This window comes from Gorilla gorilla, chromosome 1, assembly GCF_029281585.2.
Source record: "Gorilla gorilla gorilla isolate KB3781 chromosome 1, NHGRI_mGorGor1-v2.1_pri, whole genome shotgun sequence".
In the NCBI taxonomy this organism is placed as follows: Eukaryota; Metazoa; Chordata; class Mammalia; order Primates; family Hominidae; genus Gorilla; species Gorilla gorilla.
In genome coordinates this window covers 16734651-16750763 of record NC_073224.2, presented here as the reverse complement: position 1 = coordinate 16750763, position 16113 = coordinate 16734651, and the positions used below count along the sequence as shown (strand labels likewise).

Here is a 16113-nt window from a genome sequence, read left to right as displayed (position 1 = left end):
GTGTGTGTGTGTGTCAGTGTGTGTGTGTTTCTGTGTGTGTGTGTGTCCGCGAGCGCGCGTGCGAGCGCGCCCGGGTGTGTCTGTGTGTGGGGGAGTGGATTTGCTCCTGCTGGTGGTGGGGTGTGTCTGGGTTTCTCTCAGGCCCTCTCACCCGAGATCAGGCCGCCGCCCCTAGTGCCAGCCCGGCGCAAAACGGGGCCACCCCACGACCGGCTACACCCCACGCCCTCTTGCCCCCCGGCCGGGTCTTGGTCGAGACCAGCGACCGTGGTGGGGGCGTTGTGAGAGAAAGGCACCGCGCGGCTAGGCCGGCTGTAGGCCTTTGGCCAGCACTGACGGCTCTGGGTGGGTGGGGCAAGAGGGGGCCTCGCAGGAGCCCCTGTGCGGCGAGGGATCCAAAACGCTGCGTCCGCCACAGGGCGGAGGAACGGAGGGCGTCCCAGGATGGTGGGCCCTGGGCCCTGACGCCTCGGAGCACTCCCTGCTCCCAGCGGGCCCGATGTGGTGGAACCTCGGGAGCACGGGAGCCGGGGGAAGGCCGCGGGCCAGCGGCTCGGGGGTCCCCGATCCGAGCCCCGCGGCCCCGGGCCGGCGGTGACGGCTGCAATCCGGCGGGCACGGCCCGGCCGGGCTCTTGGGGCAGCCAGGCGCCTCCTCGGGCGTCTACGGCCATACCACCCTGAACGCGCCCGATCTCGTCTGATCTCGGAAGCTAAGCAGGGTCGGGCCTGGTTAGTACTTGGATGGGAGACCGCCTGGGAATACCGGGTGCTGTAGGCTTTTTCTTTGGCTTTCTGCTTTTCTTTCCTTTTCTTCCAGACGGAGTCTCGCTCTGTCGCCCAGGCTGGAGTGCAGTGGCGCCATCTCGGCTCACTGCAAGCTCCGCCTCCCGGGTTCACGCCATTCTCCGGCCTCAGCCTCCCGAGTAGCTGGGCCTACAGGCGCCCGCCACCTCGCCCGGCTAATTTTTTCTCTTTTTCCTAGAGACGGGGTTTCACCCTGTTAGCCGGGATGGTCTCGAGCTCCTGACCTCGTGACCCACCCGCCTCTGCCTCCCAGAGTGCTGGGATTACAGGCGGGAGCCACCGCGCCCGCACGGCCTGCTGCAGGCTTTTTTGGCTTCCCCGCTGCCTCCCTTCCCCCTACAGTCGCCATGCTTCCCAACCTCCCCTGACTCTGCTCCCCCTTTACCGCCCACCTACACCCCCGCCGCAGCCGGGGTCCTCCTCCTGGGGGTCCGCCCCTACTGCACGCCGGGCAGCAGCGTCCCACCGCTTCCGCCTCGCCGCCGCCCCGCCAGGCGCCCGGCTCCAGCCTGGGAGGGCAGGGGGCCGGACCCCAAAGTCGCAGCCGCGGGGTCCCGTCCGTTCGCGGTGCCTTCCCGCTCCCGGAACGCCCAGGCCATTCAATTCACCCATCGGGCGCCGTCGTCGCACCCTTCCAAACCGGGGCAAGGGGCGGGCAGGGGCAGCGGGTGCCACGGACGCCAACCAAGACCTCGGCTCCAGAACGCATGGGCTGCTTTACCCGGGGGAAGGACATTGCTTCGCCAGCCACCAGGAAAACAGTCCCTGTGCACCCGGGATTCCCAATGCCCCCGACTTCGTGTCCACGACTCCAGTCCCGAGGACACGCCAGAGACCCAGGCCTCCGGGCCCGCCCGGTGCCACGGCTCCCGCCAAACGGGCGGGCGCGCTCTGCAAATCTCGGGGCCCGCCGCAAGGCACCCAGAGCACAGGGAGGTGCCAAGAAAGGCAGGAGCCTACGAAACCCACCTCCAAAGCAAGCAATTCATCCAAGAAAAAGCCCGTCTCAGCGCTCCGTCGGTCCTCTCGCACGGACCGCCTGGCCCCCGTGTTCTGGCGCAGCCCAAGCCCCCTCCACCCTATCCCGACCTGCTCAAGAGGGCGCTGCCTAACGGAGCCGGACGCTTCCTCTCTCAGTCTCTATCGCTCTCGCTCTCTAGCTCCCTCCGCCTCTCTCTTCTAGGTTTCCCCGTGGACCTCGCGCTACTTCTGCCGTTTTCCCTCCGTCTCTCTGTCTCTCTCTCTCTTTCTCTGTCCCTCTCTCTTTCTCAGCCTGTCTGTCTCCTTCCCTCTCGCCCTCCCCTCTCTCTGTCGATCGCTGTCTCTCTCCCTCACTCGGTTTCTATCTCTCCATCGATCTCGTCCTTGCTCTCCTTCAAGCCGCGTGTGTGTGTGCGTGCGCGTGTGTGTGGGTGTGCGTGTGTCTGTGTGTGTGTGTCTCTGTGTGTGTGTGTGTCAGTGTGTGTGTGTTTCTGTGTGTGTGTGTGTCCGCGAGCGCGCGTGCGAGCGCGCCCGGGTGTGTCTGTGTGTGGGGGAGTGGATTTGCTCCTGCTGGTGGTGGGGTGTGTCTGGGTTTCTCTCAGGCCCTCTCACCCGAGATCAGGCCGCCGCCCCTAGTGCCAGCCCGGCGCAAAACGGGGCCACCCCACGACCGGCTACACCCCACGCCCTCTTGCCCCCCGGCCGGGTCTTGGTCGAGACCAGCGACCGTGGTGGGGGCGTTGTGAGAGAAAGGCACCGCGCGGCTAGGCCGGCTGTAGGCCTTTGGCCAGCACTGACGGCTCTGGGTGGGTGGGGCAAGAGGGGGCCTCGCAGGAGCCCCTGTGCGGCGAGGGATCCAAAACGCTGCGTCCGCCACAGGGCGGAGGAACGGAGGGCGTCCCAGGATGGTGGGCCCTGGGCCCTGACGCCTCGGAGCACTCCCTGCTCCCAGCGGGCCCGATGTGGTGGAACCTCGGGAGCACGGGAGCCGGGGGAAGGCCGCGGGCCAGCGGCTCGGGGGTCCCCGATCCGAGCCCCGCGGCCCCGGGCCGGCGGTGACGGCTGCAATCCGGCGGGCACGGCCCGGCCGGGCTCTTGGGGCAGCCAGGCGCCTCCTCGGGCGTCTACGGCCATACCACCCTGAACGCGCCCGATCTCGTCTGATCTCGGAAGCTAAGCAGGGTCGGGCCTGGTTAGTACTTGGATGGGAGACCGCCTGGGAATACCGGGTGCTGTAGGCTTTTTCTTTGGCTTTCTGCTTTTCTTTCCTTTTCTTCCAGACGGAGTCTCGCTCTGTCGCCCAGGCTGGAGTGCAGTGGCGCCATCTCGGCTCACTGCAAGCTCCGCCTCCCGGGTTCACGCCATTCTCCGGCCTCAGCCTCCCGAGTAGCTGGGCCTACAGGCGCCCGCCACCTCGCCCGGCTAATTTTTTCTCTTTTTCCTAGAGACGGGGTTTCACCCTGTTAGCCGGGATGGTCTCGAGCTCCTGACCTCGTGACCCACCCGCCTCTGCCTCCCAGAGTGCTGGGATTACAGGCGGGAGCCACCGCGCCCGCACGGCCTGCTGCAGGCTTTTTTGGCTTCCCCGCTGCCTCCCTTCCCCCTACAGTCGCCATGCTTCCCAACCTCCCCTGACTCTGCTCCCCCTTTACCGCCCACCTACACCCCCGCCGCAGCCGGGGTCCTCCTCCTGGGGGTCCGCCCCTACTGCACGCCGGGCAGCAGCGTCCCACCGCTTCCGCCTCGCCGCCGCCCCGCCAGGCGCCCGGCTCCAGCCTGGGAGGGCAGGGGGCCGGACCCCAAAGTCGCAGCCGCGGGGTCCCGTCCGTTCGCGGGGCCTTCCCGCTCCCGGAACGCCCAGGCCATTCAATTCACCCATCGGGCGCCGTCGTCGCACCCTTCCAAACCGGGGCAAGGGGCGGGCAGGGGCAGCGGGTGCCACGGACGCCAACCAAGACCTCGGCTCCAGAACGCATGGGCTGCTTTACCCGGGGGAAGGACATTGCTTCGCCAGCCACCAGGAAAACAGTCCCTGTGCACCCGGGATTCCCAATGCCCCCGACTTCGTGTCCACGACTCCAGTCCCGAGGACACGCCAGAGACCCAGGCCTCCGGGCCCGCCCGGTGCCACGGCTCCCGCCAAACGGGCGGGCGCGCTCTGCAAATCTCGGGGCCCGCCGCAAGGCACCCAGAGCACAGGGAGGTGCCAAGAAAGGCAGGAGCCTACGAAACCCACCTCCAAAGCAAGCAATTCATCCAAGAAAAAGCCCGTCTCAGCGCTCCGTCGGTCCTCTCGCACGGACCGCCTGGCCCCCGTGTTCTGGCGCAGCCCAAGCCCCCTCCACCCTATCCCGACCTGCTCAAGAGGGCGCTGCCTAACGGAGCCGGACGCTTCCTCTCTCAGTCTCTATCGCTCTCGCTCTCTAGCTCCCTCCGCCTCTCTCTTCTAGGTTTCCCCGTGGACCTCGCGCTACTTCTGCCGTTTTCCCTCCGTCTCTCTGTCTCTCTCTCTCTTTCTCTGTCCCTCTCTCTTTCTCAGCCTGTCTGTCTCCTTCCCTCTCGCCCTCCCCTCTCTCTGTCGATCGCTGTCTCTCTCCCTCACTCGGTTTCTATCTCTCCATCGATCTCGTCCTTGCTCTCCTTCAAGCCGCGTGTGTGTGTGCGTGCGCGTGTGTGTGGGTGTGCGTGTGTCTGTGTGTGTGTGTCTCTGTGTGTGTGTGTGTCAGTGTGTGTGTGTTTCTGTGTGTGTGTGTGTCCGCGAGCGCGCGTGCGAGCGCGCCCGGGTGTGTCTGTGTGTGGGGGAGTGGATTTGCTCCTGCTGGTGGTGGGGTGTGTCTGGGTTTCTCTCAGGCCCTCTCACCCGAGATCAGGCCGCCGCCCCTAGTGCCAGCCCGGCGCAAAACGGGGCCACCCCACGACCGGCTACACCCCACGCCCTCTTGCCCCCCGGCCGGGTCTTGGTCGAGACCAGCGACCGTGGTGGGGGCGTTGTGAGAGAAAGGCACCGCGCGGCTAGGCCGGCTGTAGGCCTTTGGCCAGCACTGACGGCTCTGGGTGGGTGGGGCAAGAGGGGGCCTCGCAGGAGCCCCTGTGCGGCGAGGGATCCAAAACGCTGCGTCCGCCACAGGGCGGAGGAACGGAGGGCGTCCCAGGATGGTGGGCCCTGGGCCCTGACGCCTCGGAGCACTCCCTGCTCCCAGCGGGCCCGATGTGGTGGAACCTCGGGAGCACGGGAGCCGGGGGAAGGCCGCGGGCCAGCGGCTCGGGGGTCCCCGATCCGAGCCCCGCGGCCCCGGGCCGGCGGTGACGGCTGCAATCCGGCGGGCACGGCCCGGCCGGGCTCTTGGGGCAGCCAGGCGCCTCCTCGGGCGTCTACGGCCATACCACCCTGAACGCGCCCGATCTCGTCTGATCTCGGAAGCTAAGCAGGGTCGGGCCTGGTTAGTACTTGGATGGGAGACCGCCTGGGAATACCGGGTGCTGTAGGCTTTTTCTTTGGCTTTCTGCTTTTCTTTCCTTTTCTTCCAGACGGAGTCTCGCTCTGTCGCCCAGGCTGGAGTGCAGTGGCGCCATCTCGGCTCACTGCAAGCTCCGCCTCCCGGGTTCACGCCATTCTCCGGCCTCAGCCTCCCGAGTAGCTGGGCCTACAGGCGCCCGCCACCTCGCCCGGCTAATTTTTTCTCTTTTTCCTAGAGACGGGGTTTCACCCTGTTAGCCGGGATGGTCTCGAGCTCCTGACCTCGTGACCCACCCGCCTCTGCCTCCCAGAGTGCTGGGATTACAGACGGGAGCCACCGCGCCCGCACGGCCTGCTGCAGGCTTTTTTGGCTTCCCCGCTGCCTCCCTTCCCCCTACAGTCGCCATGCTTCCCAACCTCCCCTGACTCTGCTCCCCCTTTACCGCCCACCTACACCCCCGCCGCAGCCGGGGTCCTCCTCCTGGGGGTCCGCCCCTACTGCACGCCGGGCAGCAGCGTCCCACCGCTTCCGCCTCGCCGCCGCCCCGCCAGGCGCCCGGCTCCAGCCTGGGAGGGCAGGGGGCCGGACCCCAAAGTCGCAGCCGCGGGGTCCCGTCCGTTCGCGGTGCCTTCCCGCTCCCGGAACGCCCAGGCCATTCAATTCACCCATCGGGCGCCGTCGTCGCACCCTTCCAAACCGGGGCAAGGGGCGGGCAGGGGCAGCGGGTGCCACGGACGCCAACCAAGACCTCGGCTCCAGAACGCATGGGCTGCTTTACCCGGGGGAAGGACATTGCTTCGCCAGCCACCAGGAAAACAGTCCCTGTGCACCCGGGATTCCCAATGCCCCCGACTTCGTGTCCACGACTCCAGTCCCGAGGACACGCCAGAGACCCAGGCCTCCGGGCCCGCCCGGTGCCACGGCTCCCGCCAAACGGGCGGGCGCGCTCTGCAAATCTCGGGGCCCGCCGCAAGGCACCCAGAGCACAGGGAGGTGCCAAGAAAGGCAGGAGCCTACGAAACCCACCTCCAAAGCAAGCAATTCATCCAAGAAAAAGCCCGTCTCAGCGCTCCGTCGGTCCTCTCGCACGGACCGCCTGGCCCCCGTGTTCTGGCGCAGCCCAAGCCCCCTCCACCCTATCCCGACCTGCTCAAGAGGGCGCTGCCTAACGGAGCCGGACGCTTCCTCTCTCAGTCTCTATCGCTCTCGCTCTCTAGCTCCCTCCGCCTCTCTCTTCTAGGTTTCCCCGTGGACCTCGCGCTACTTCTGCCGTTTTCCCTCCGTCTCTCTGTCTCTCTCTCTCTTTCTCTGTCCCTCTCTCTTTCTCAGCCTGTCTGTCTCCTTCCCTCTCGCCCTCCCCTCTCTCTGTCGATCGCTGTCTCTCTCCCTCACTCGGTTTCTATCTCTCCATCGATCTCGTCCTTGCTCTCCTTCAAGCCGCGTGTGTGTGTGCGTGCGCGTGTGTGTGGGTGTGCGTGTGTCTGTGTGTGTGTGTCTCTGTGTGTGTGTGTGTCAGTGTGTGTGTGTTTCTGTGTGTGTGTGTGTCCGCGAGCGCGCGTGCGAGCGCGCCCGGGTGTGTCTGTGTGTGGGGGAGTGGATTTGCTCCTGCTGGTGGTGGGGTGTGTCTGGGTTTCTCTCAGGCCCTCTCACCCGAGATCAGGCCGCCGCCCCTAGTGCCAGCCCGGCGCAAAACGGGGCCACCCCACGACCGGCTACACCCCACGCCCTCTTGCCCCCCGGCCGGGTCTTGGTCGAGACCAGCGACCGTGGTGGGGGCGTTGTGAGAGAAAGGCACCGCGCGGCTAGGCCGGCTGTAGGCCTTTGGCCAGCACTGACGGCTCTGGGTGGGTGGGGCAAGAGGGGGCCTCGCAGGAGCCCCTGTGCGGCGAGGGATCCAAAACGCTGCGTCCGCCACAGGGCGGAGGAACGGAGGGCGTCCCAGGATGGTGGGCCCTGGGCCCTGACGCCTCGGAGCACTCCCTGCTCCCAGCGGGCCCGATGTGGTGGAACCTCGGGAGCACGGGAGCCGGGGGAAGGCCGCGGGCCAGCGGCTCGGGGGTCCCCGATCCGAGCCCCGCGGCCCCGGGCCGGCGGTGACGGCTGCAATCCGGCGGGCACGGCCCGGCCGGGCTCTTGGGGCAGCCAGGCGCCTCCTCGGGCGTCTACGGCCATACCACCCTGAACGCGCCCGATCTCGTCTGATCTCGGAAGCTAAGCAGGGTCGGGCCTGGTTAGTACTTGGATGGGAGACCGCCTGGGAATACCGGGTGCTGTAGGCTTTTTCTTTGGCTTTCTGCTTTTCTTTCCTTTTCTTCCAGACGGAGTCTCGCTCTGTCGCCCAGGCTGGAGTGCAGTGGCGCCATCTCGGCTCACTGCAAGCTCCGCCTCCCGGGTTCACGCCATTCTCCGGCCTCAGCCTCCCGAGTAGCTGGGCCTACAGGCGCCCGCCACCTCGCCCGGCTAATTTTTTCTCTTTTTCCTAGAGACGGGGTTTCACCCTGTTAGCCGGGATGGTCTCGAGCTCCTGACCTCGTGACCCACCCGCCTCTGCCTCCCAGAGTGCTGGGATTACAGGCGGGAGCCACCGCGCCCGCACGGCCTGCTGCAGGCTTTTTTGGCTTCCCCGCTGCCTCCCTTCCCCCTACAGTCGCCATGCTTCCCAACCTCCCCTGACTCTGCTCCCCCTTTACCGCCCACCTACACCCCCGCCGCAGCCGGGGTCCTCCTCCTGGGGGTCCGCCCCTACTGCACGCCGGGCAGCAGCGTCCCACCGCTTCCGCCTCGCCGCCGCCCCGCCAGGCGCCCGGCTCCAGCCTGGGAGGGCAGGGGGCCGGACCCCAAAGTCGCAGCCGCGGGGTCCCGTCCGTTCGCGGTGCCTTCCCGCTCCCGGAACGCCCAGGCCATTCAATTCACCCATCGGGCGCCGTCGTCGCACCCTTCCAAACCGGGGCAAGGGGCGGGCAGGGGCAGCGGGTGCCACGGACGCCAACCAAGACCTCGGCTCCAGAACGCATGGGCTGCTTTACCCGGGGGAAGGACATTGCTTCGCCAGCCACCAGGAAAACAGTCCCTGTGCACCCGGGATTCCCAATGCCCCCGACTTCGTGTCCACGACTCCAGTCCCGAGGACACGCCAGAGACCCAGGCCTCCGGGCCCGCCCGGTGCCACGGCTCCCGCCAAACGGGCGGGCGCGCTCTGCAAATCTCGGGGCCCGCCGCAAGGCACCCAGAGCACAGGGAGGTGCCAAGAAAGGCAGGAGCCTACGAAACCCACCTCCAAAGCAAGCAATTCATCCAAGAAAAAGCCCGTCTCAGCGCTCCGTCGGTCCTCTCGCACGGACCGCCTGGCCCCCGTGTTCTGGCGCAGCCCAAGCCCCCTCCACCCTATCCCGACCTGCTCAAGAGGGCGCTGCCTAACGGAGCCGGACGCTTCCTCTCTCAGTCTCTATCGCTCTCGCTCTCTAGCTCCCTCCGCCTCTCTCTTCTAGGTTTCCCCGTGGACCTCGCGCTACTTCTGCCGTTTTCCCTCCGTCTCTCTGTCTCTCTCTCTCTTTCTCTGTCCCTCTCTCTTTCTCAGCCTGTCTGTCTCCTTCCCTCTCGCCCTCCCCTCTCTCTGTCGATCGCTGTCTCTCTCCCTCACTCGGTTTCTATCTCTCCATCGATCTCGTCCTTGCTCTCCTTCAAGCCGCGTGTGTGTGTGCGTGCGCGTGTGTGTGGGTGTGCGTGTGTCTGTGTGTGTGTGTCTCTGTGTGTGTGTGTGTCAGTGTGTGTGTGTTTCTGTGTGTGTGTGTGTCCGCGAGCGCGCGTGCGAGCGCGCCCGGGTGTGTCTGTGTGTGGGGGAGTGGATTTGCTCCTGCTGGTGGTGGGGTGTGTCTGGGTTTCTCTCAGGCCCTCTCACCCGAGATCAGGCCGCCGCCCCTAGTGCCAGCCCGGCGCAAAACGGGGCCACCCCACGACCGGCTACACCCCACGCCCTCTTGCCCCCCGGCCGGGTCTTGGTCGAGACCAGCGACCGTGGTGGGGGCGTTGTGAGAGAAAGGCACCGCGCGGCTAGGCCGGCTGTAGGCCTTTGGCCAGCACTGACGGCTCTGGGTGGGTGGGGCAAGAGGGGGCCTCGCAGGAGCCCCTGTGCGGCGAGGGATCCAAAACGCTGCGTCCGCCACAGGGCGGAGGAACGGAGGGCGTCCCAGGATGGTGGGCCCTGGGCCCTGACGCCTCGGAGCACTCCCTGCTCCCAGCGGGCCCGATGTGGTGGAACCTCGGGAGCACGGGAGCCGGGGGAAGGCCGCGGGCCAGCGGCTCGGGGGTCCCCGATCCGAGCCCCGCGGCCCCGGGCCGGCGGTGACGGCTGCAATCCGGCGGGCACGGCCCGGCCGGGCTCTTGGGGCAGCCAGGCGCCTCCTCGGGCGTCTACGGCCATACCACCCTGAACGCGCCCGATCTCGTCTGATCTCGGAAGCTAAGCAGGGTCGGGCCTGGTTAGTACTTGGATGGGAGACCGCCTGGGAATACCGGGTGCTGTAGGCTTTTTCTTTGGCTTTCTGCTTTTCTTTCCTTTTCTTCCAGACGGAGTCTCGCTCTGTCGCCCAGGCTGGAGTGCAGTGGCGCCATCTCGGCTCACTGCAAGCTCCGCCTCCCGGGTTCACGCCATTCTCCGGCCTCAGCCTCCCGAGTAGCTGGGCCTACAGGCGCCCGCCACCTCGCCCGGCTAATTTTTTCTCTTTTTCCTAGAGACGGGGTTTCACCCTGTTAGCCGGGATGGTCTCGAGCTCCTGACCTCGTGACCCACCCGCCTCTGCCTCCCAGAGTGCTGGGATTACAGGCGGGAGCCACCGCGCCCGCACGGCCTGCTGCAGGCTTTTTTGGCTTCCCCGCTGCCTCCCTTCCCCCTACAGTCGCCATGCTTCCCAACCTCCCCTGACTCTGCTCCCCCTTTACCGCCCACCTACACCCCCGCCGCAGCCGGGGTCCTCCTCCTGGGGGTCCGCCCCTACTGCACGCCGGGCAGCAGCGTCCCACCGCTTCCGCCTCGCCGCCGCCCCGCCAGGCGCCCGGCTCCAGCCTGGGAGGGCAGGGGGCCGGACCCCAAAGTCGCAGCCGCGGGGTCCCGTCCGTTCGCGGTGCCTTCCCGCTCCCGGAACGCCCAGGCCATTCAATTCACCCATCGGGCGCCGTCGTCGCACCCTTCCAAACCGGGGCAAGGGGCGGGCAGGGGCAGCGGGTGCCACGGACGCCAACCAAGACCTCGGCTCCAGAACGCATGGGCTGCTTTACCCGGGGGAAGGACATTGCTTCGCCAGCCACCAGGAAAACAGTCCCTGTGCACCCGGGATTCCCAATGCCCCCGACTTCGTGTCCACGACTCCAGTCCCGAGGACACGCCAGAGACCCAGGCCTCCGGGCCCGCCCGGTGCCACGGCTCCCGCCAAACGGGCGGGCGCGCTCTGCAAATCTCGGGGCCCGCCGCAAGGCACCCAGAGCACAGGGAGGTGCCAAGAAAGGCAGGAGCCTACGAAACCCACCTCCAAAGCAAGCAATTCATCCAAGAAAAAGCCCGTCTCAGCGCTCCGTCGGTCCTCTCGCACGGACCGCCTGGCCCCCGTGTTCTGGCGCAGCCCAAGCCCCCTCCACCCTATCCCGACCTGCTCAAGAGGGCGCTGCCTAACGGAGCCGGACGCTTCCTCTCTCAGTCTCTATCGCTCTCGCTCTCTAGCTCCCTCCGCCTCTCTCTTCTAGGTTTCCCCGTGGACCTCGCGCTACTTCTGCCGTTTTCCCTCCGTCTCTCTGTCTCTCTCTCTCTTTCTCTGTCCCTCTCTCTTTCTCAGCCTGTCTGTCTCCTTCCCTCTCGCCCTCCCCTCTCTCTGTCGATCGCTGTCTCTCTCCCTCACTCGGTTTCTATCTCTCCATCGATCTCGTCCTTGCTCTCCTTCAAGCCGCGTGTGTGTGTGCGTGCGCGTGTGTGTGGGTGTGCGTGTGTCTGTGTGTGTGTGTCTCTGTGTGTGTGTGTGTCAGTGTGTGTGTGTTTCTGTGTGTGTGTGTGTCCGCGAGCGCGCGTGCGAGCGCGCCCGGGTGTGTCTGTGTGTGGGGGAGTGGATTTGCTCCTGCTGGTGGTGGGGTGTGTCTGGGTTTCTCTCAGGCCCTCTCACCCGAGATCAGGCCGCCGCCCCTAGTGCCAGCCCGGCGCAAAACGGGGCCACCCCACGACCGGCTACACCCCACGCCCTCTTGCCCCCCGGCCGGGTCTTGGTCGAGACCAGCGACCGTGGTGGGGGCGTTGTGAGAGAAAGGCACCGCGCGGCTAGGCCGGCTGTAGGCCTTTGGCCAGCACTGACGGCTCTGGGTGGGTGGGGCAAGAGGGGGCCTCGCAGGAGCCCCTGTGCGGCGAGGGATCCAAAACGCTGCGTCCGCCACAGGGCGGAGGAACGGAGGGCGTCCCAGGATGGTGGGCCCTGGGCCCTGACGCCTCGGAGCACTCCCTGCTCCCAGCGGGCCCGATGTGGTGGAACCTCGGGAGCACGGGAGCCGGGGGAAGGCCGCGGGCCAGCGGCTCGGGGGTCCCCGATCCGAGCCCCGCGGCCCCGGGCCGGCGGTGACGGCTGCAATCCGGCGGGCACGGCCCGGCCGGGCTCTTGGGGCAGCCAGGCGCCTCCTCGGGCGTCTACGGCCATACCACCCTGAACGCGCCCGATCTCGTCTGATCTCGGAAGCTAAGCAGGGTCGGGCCTGGTTAGTACTTGGATGGGAGACCGCCTGGGAATACCGGGTGCTGTAGGCTTTTTCTTTGGCTTTCTGCTTTTCTTTCCTTTTCTTCCAGACGGAGTCTCGCTCTGTCGCCCAGGCTGGAGTGCAGTGGCGCCATCTCGGCTCACTGCAAGCTCCGCCTCCCGGGTTCACGCCATTCTCCGGCCTCAGCCTCCCGAGTAGCTGGGCCTACAGGCGCCCGCCACCTCGCCCGGCTAATTTTTTCTCTTTTTCCTAGAGACGGGGTTTCACCCTGTTAGCCGGGATGGTCTCGAGCTCCTGACCTCGTGACCCACCCGCCTCTGCCTCCCAGAGTGCTGGGATTACAGGCGGGAGCCACCGCGCCCGCACGGCCTGCTGCAGGCTTTTTTGGCTTCCCCGCTGCCTCCCTTCCCCCTACAGTCGCCATGCTTCCCAACCTCCCCTGACTCTGCTCCCCCTTTACCGCCCACCTACACCCCCGCCGCAGCCGGGGTCCTCCTCCTGGGGGTCCGCCCCTACTGCACGCCGGGCAGCAGCGTCCCACCGCTTCCGCCTCGCCGCCGCCCCGCCAGGCGCCCGGCTCCAGCCTGGGAGGGCAGGGGGCCGGACCCCAAAGTCGCAGCCGCGGGGTCCCGTCCGTTCGCGGTGCCTTCCCGCTCCCGGAACGCCCAGGCCATTCAATTCACCCATCGGGCGCCGTCGTCGCACCCTTCCAAACCGGGGCAAGGGGCGGGCAGGGGCAGCGGGTGCCACGGACGCCAACCAAGACCTCGGCTCCAGAACGCATGGGCTGCTTTACCCGGGGGAAGGACATTGCTTCGCCAGCCACCAGGAAAACAGTCCCTGTGCACCCGGGATTCCCAATGCCCCCGACTTCGTGTCCACGACTCCAGTCCCGAGGACACGCCAGAGACCCAGGCCTCCGGGCCCGCCCGGTGCCACGGCTCCCGCCAAACGGGCGGGCGCGCTCTGCAAATCTCGGGGCCCGCCGCAAGGCACCCAGAGCACAGGGAGGTGCCAAGAAAGGCAGGAGCCTACGAAACCCACCTCCAAAGCAAGCAATTCATCCAAGAAAAAGCCCGTCTCAGCGCTCCGTCGGTCCTCTCGCACGGACCGCCTGGCCCCCGTGTTCTGGCGCAGCCCAAGCCCCCTCCACCCTATCCCGACCTGCTCAAGAGGGCGCTGCCTAACGGAGCCGGACGCTTCCTCTCTCAGTCTCTATCGCTCTCGCTCTCTAGCTCCCTCCGCCTCTCTCTTCTAGGTTTCCCCGTGGACCTCGCGCTACTTCTGCCGTTTTCCCTCCGTCTCTCTGTCTCTCTCTCTCTTTCTCTGTCCCTCTCTCTTTCTCAGCCTGTCTGTCTCCTTCCCTCTCGCCCTCCCCTCTCTCTGTCGATCGCTGTCTCTCTCCCTCACTCGGTTTCTATCTCTCCATCGATCTCGTCCTTGCTCTCCTTCAAGCCGCGTGTGTGTGTGCGTGCGCGTGTGTGTGGGTGTGCGTGTGTCTGTGTGTGTGTGTCTCTGTGTGTGTGTGTGTCAGTGTGTGTGTGTTTCTGTGTGTGTGTGTGTCCGCGAGCGCGCGTGCGAGCGCGCCCGGGTGTGTCTGTGTGTGGGGGAGTGGATTTGCTCCTGCTGGTGGTGGGGTGTGTCTGGGTTTCTCTCAGGCCCTCTCACCCGAGATCAGGCCGCCGCCCCTAGTGCCAGCCCGGCGCAAAACGGGGCCACCCCACGACCGGCTACACCCCACGCCCTCTTGCCCCCCGGCCGGGTCTTGGTCGAGACCAGCGACCGTGGTGGGGGCGTTGTGAGAGAAAGGCACCGCGCGGCTAGGCCGGCTGTAGGCCTTTGGCCAGCACTGACGGCTCTGGGTGGGTGGGGCAAGAGGGGGCCTCGCAGGAGCCCCTGTGCGGCGAGGGATCCAAAACGCTGCGTCCGCCACAGGGCGGAGGAACGGAGGGCGTCCCAGGATGGTGGGCCCTGGGCCCTGACGCCTCGGAGCACTCCCTGCTCCCAGCGGGCCCGATGTGGTGGAACCTCGGGAGCACGGGAGCCGGGGGAAGGCCGCGGGCCAGCGGCTCGGGGGTCCCCGATCCGAGCCCCGCGGCCCCGGGCCGGCGGTGACGGCTGCAATCCGGCGGGCACGGCCCGGCCGGGCTCTTGGGGCAGCCAGGCGCCTCCTCGGGCGTCTACGGCCATACCACCCTGAACGCGCCCGATCTCGTCTGATCTCGGAAGCTAAGCAGGGTCGGGCCTGGTTAGTACTTGGATGGGAGACCGCCTGGGAATACCGGGTGCTGTAGGCTTTTTCTTTGGCTTTCTGCTTTTCTTTCCTTTTCTTCCAGACGGAGTCTCGCTCTGTCGCCCAGGCTGGAGTGCAGTGGCGCCATCTCGGCTCACTGCAAGCTCCGCCTCCCGGGTTCACGCCATTCTCCGGCCTCAGCCTCCCGAGTAGCTGGGCCTACAGGCGCCCGCCACCTCGCCCGGCTAATTTTTTCTCTTTTTCCTAGAGACGGGGTTTCACCCTGTTAGCCGGGATGGTCTCGAGCTCCTGACCTCGTGACCCACCCGCCTCTGCCTCCCAGAGTGCTGGGATTACAGGCGGGAGCCACCGCGCCCGCACGGCCTGCTGCAGGCTTTTTTGGCTTCCCCGCTGCCTCCCTTCCCCCTACAGTCGCCATGCTTCCCAACCTCCCCTGACTCTGCTCCCCCTTTACCGCCCACCTACACCCCCGCCGCAGCCGGGGTCCTCCTCCTGGGGGTCCGCCCCTACTGCACGCCGGGCAGCAGCGTCCCACCGCTTCCGCCTCGCCGCCGCCCCGCCAGGCGCCCGGCTCCAGCCTGGGAGGGCAGGGGGCCGGACCCCAAAGTCGCAGCCGCGGGGTCCCGTCCGTTCGCGGTGCCTTCCCGCTCCCGGAACGCCCAGGCCATTCAATTCACCCATCGGGCGCCGTCGTCGCACCCTTCCAAACCGGGGCAAGGGGCGGGCAGGGGCAGCGGGTGCCACGGACGCCAACCAAGACCTCGGCTCCAGAACGCATGGGCTGCTTTACCCGGGGGAAGGACATTGCTTCGCCAGCCACCAGGAAAACAGTCCCTGTGCACCCGGGATTCCCAATGCCCCCGACTTCGTGTCCACGACTCCAGTCCCGAGGACACGCCAGAGACCCAGGCCTCCGGGCCCGCCCGGTGCCACGGCTCCCGCCAAACGGGCGGGCGCGCTCTGCAAATCTCGGGGCCCGCCGCAAGGCACCCAGAGCACAGGGAGGTGCCAAGAAAGGCAGGAGCCTACGAAACCCACCTCCAAAGCAAGCAATTCATCCAAGAAAAAGCCCGTCTCAGCGCTCCGTCGGTCCTCTCGCACGGACCGCCTGGCCCCCGTGTTCTGGCGCAGCCCAAGCCCCCTCCACCCTATCCCGACCTGCTCAAGAGGGCGCTGCCTAACGGAGCCGGACGCTTCCTCTCTCAGTCTCTATCGCTCTCGCTCTCTAGCTCCCTCCGCCTCTCTCTTCTAGGTTTCCCCGTGGACCTCGCGCTACTTCTGCCGTTTTCCCTCCGTCTCTCTGTCTCTCTCTCTCTTTCTCTGTCCCTCTCTCTTTCTCAGCCTGTCTGTCTCCTTCCCTCTCGCCCTCCCCTCTCTCTGTCGATCGCTGTCTCTCTCCCTCACTCGGTTTCTATCTCTCCATCGATCTCGTCCTTGCTCTCCTTCAAGCCGCGTGTGTGTGTGCGTGCGCGTGTGTGTGGGTGTGCGTGTGTCTGTGTGTGTGTGTCTCTGTGTGTGTGTGTGTCAGTGTGTGTGTGTTTCTGTGTGTGTGTGTGTCCGCGAGCGCGCGTGCGAGCGCGCCCGGGTGTGTCTGTGTGTGGGGGAGTGGATTTGCTCCTGCTGGTGGTGGGGTGTGTCTGGGTTTCTCTCAGGCCCTCTCACCCGAGATCAGGCCGCCGCCCCTAGTGCCAGCCCGGCGCAAAACGGGGCCACCCCACGACCGGCTACACCCCACGCCCTCTTGCCCCCCGGCCGGGTCTTGGTCGAGACCAGCGACCGTGGTGGGGGCGTTGTGAGAGAAAGGCACCGCGCGGCTAGGCCGGCTGTAGGCCTTTGGCCAGCACTGACGGCTCTGGGTGGGTGGGGCAAGAGGGGGCCTCGCAGGAGC

The 16113-nt window shown here is 66.9% G+C and overlaps 7 non-coding genes across 7 annotated transcripts; all 7 read left to right on the top strand.

The window, feature by feature from the left end:
- The first annotated feature begins 661 nt into the window (after window positions 1-661).
- On the top strand, window positions 662-780 carry LOC129529719 (5S ribosomal RNA). Its single transcript, XR_008675273.1, has one exon. It is a non-coding gene; the product is annotated as a 5S ribosomal RNA (ribosomal RNA).
- A 2129-nt stretch (window positions 781-2909) lies between these two features.
- Window positions 2910-3028, top strand: LOC129529720 (5S ribosomal RNA). The gene has a single exon (XR_008675275.1). It is a non-coding gene; the product is annotated as a 5S ribosomal RNA (ribosomal RNA).
- A 2129-nt stretch (window positions 3029-5157) lies between these two features.
- Window positions 5158-5276, top strand: LOC129529721 (5S ribosomal RNA). Its single transcript, XR_008675278.1, has one exon. It is a non-coding gene; the product is annotated as a 5S ribosomal RNA (ribosomal RNA).
- Window positions 5277-7405: 2129 nt separating this feature from the next.
- On the top strand, window positions 7406-7524 carry LOC129529724 (5S ribosomal RNA). The gene has a single exon (XR_008675279.1). It is a non-coding gene; the product is annotated as a 5S ribosomal RNA (ribosomal RNA).
- A 2129-nt stretch (window positions 7525-9653) lies between these two features.
- Window positions 9654-9772, top strand: LOC129529725 (5S ribosomal RNA). The gene has a single exon (XR_008675280.1). It is a non-coding gene; the product is annotated as a 5S ribosomal RNA (ribosomal RNA).
- A 2129-nt stretch (window positions 9773-11901) lies between these two features.
- Window positions 11902-12020, top strand: LOC129529726 (5S ribosomal RNA). The gene has a single exon (XR_008675281.1). It is a non-coding gene; the product is annotated as a 5S ribosomal RNA (ribosomal RNA).
- Window positions 12021-14149: 2129 nt separating this feature from the next.
- Window positions 14150-14268, top strand: LOC129529728 (5S ribosomal RNA). The gene has a single exon (XR_008675284.1). It is a non-coding gene; the product is annotated as a 5S ribosomal RNA (ribosomal RNA).
- The last annotated feature ends 1845 nt before the right edge of the window (window positions 14269-16113 follow it).